The 1,494-nt window shown below is 41.0% G+C and overlaps 1 pseudogene; it reads right to left on the bottom strand.

The window, feature by feature from the left end:
- Window positions 1-396: 396 nt before the first annotated feature.
- Window positions 397-1,141, bottom strand: LOC138652198 (polymerase delta-interacting protein 3 pseudogene; annotated as a pseudogene).
- Window positions 1,142-1,494: the final 353 nt, after the last annotated feature.

Raw genomic sequence — 1,494 nt, 5'->3', positions numbered from 1 at the left:
TCCCGATATCTTAAACATATCGGGAATCGGGATCGGAATTCCGATTCCAGATTCAAAAGATCGCCGACTTCATGGCCGACCCCCCACTGGGGTCGGGTTTCATGAAACCCGACCTTGCCAAAAGTCGGCGACTTTTGAACAATTTCGACCCGTTTCGCTCAACCCTAGCAATAACGCATTTGCCCCACAACGAAGGTGAACTGTACACCAATGCTGGGAACAGGATTGATTGTTTCAATGTCTGATGCCAGACTCCTTCAAGCATGAACTACCTGATGGTGATTAGCGCAAAACAAAACAGAAGAAGCAAAATTAAGGATTTTTCCAAGGAGTCTCTGGGCCCATATGTGACTTGGGAATCTCTCTTATTACAGTCTCCAATTTGTGTTGGTCTCATCAGAACTTAGTCTTAAATGCATTTGGTTGGATGACTGCTGATGACCCTGAGGATTTAAAAAGTGCTTTTAAGATAGTATCATGATCAACTTCAGCTAGAGGATTTGAATCAACGCAGGAAGAGCAAGTTGTGTTTTTTCTAGATTCATCTTCTTTCTTTGTGTCACTTAATCTTTGAAGGATGGGCTGGTCTAATGTTATCACACTACCATTCAAATGAAGATTGCATTTCATTGGTTGTTCATCTAGATATCTGTTGTTGTATTTTTTGTAGGCACCAACTGCATCTTCCTTTCTTATAAACACAACCTCTGCAACTCTGTAACTTAACAAGCAAGTGAGCTTCAAGGCACCGTATACACATAAAAGCTACACAATATCTTCCTCTGTGACTCTTGGATGCAAATTATTAATGGTCCTTTTTTTGCCTTCTAAAGGGCTAAAGACAGATTCTTTTGGAGTCGGCTCTACTGAAGAACTGGCCTCCTTTGTGACAAGTGTCCGTGAAACGTTGGTTAAAAGCTTAGTGTGCAATAAAGGTGGCAAAGTCTTGTGCTGAGTAGACATGGGAGCGGTGTATGCATAATTCTGTACCACTTTAGTGAGAGGTAAAGTTTGCCCAAGAGAAAATGAATTTCCAGACATTCCCGGCCTTTTTTGCACAGTGTTGGCAGCTGTGATCTTCATCTTCTTGGTGGGGATGTGGGAAAGTTCCAAGTCGTCATCAATACCATCATCATCCATATCTTGTAAAGACTAAATCTGTATTTTCCCTGGTTCGTGGTTAACAACATTTATTCACATTCCTGTAACATTGTTCATTACACCAGAAGAAATTGTTTTCGGCTGTGAAATTTGAATGTTCTTGGTAATATTTATGGGTTAAGATGAAGAAACTTGTGTCACCGTTAAGTTGATAGTTACGGCAAGTGCACTCCTCTTTAAACTTAATTTTTCATGAGCATCCCATCAGTTTTGGTTGGTTGGCCAACACTAATCTGCTGCTTTCTCGAATTCAGCATCTCACAAGCATCTTGCACTTTGCCCTTTATACGGTTATGTGTGTCTTCGGCAACCAATTTTTCACGGGCATCTTTT

Source organism: Ranitomeya imitator, chromosome 10, assembly GCF_032444005.1.
Source record: "Ranitomeya imitator isolate aRanImi1 chromosome 10, aRanImi1.pri, whole genome shotgun sequence".
In the NCBI taxonomy this organism is placed as follows: Eukaryota; Metazoa; Chordata; class Amphibia; order Anura; family Dendrobatidae; genus Ranitomeya; species Ranitomeya imitator.
The sequence above is the reverse complement of the archived record's forward strand: the minus strand, read 5'-3'. Positions and strand labels throughout refer to the sequence as shown.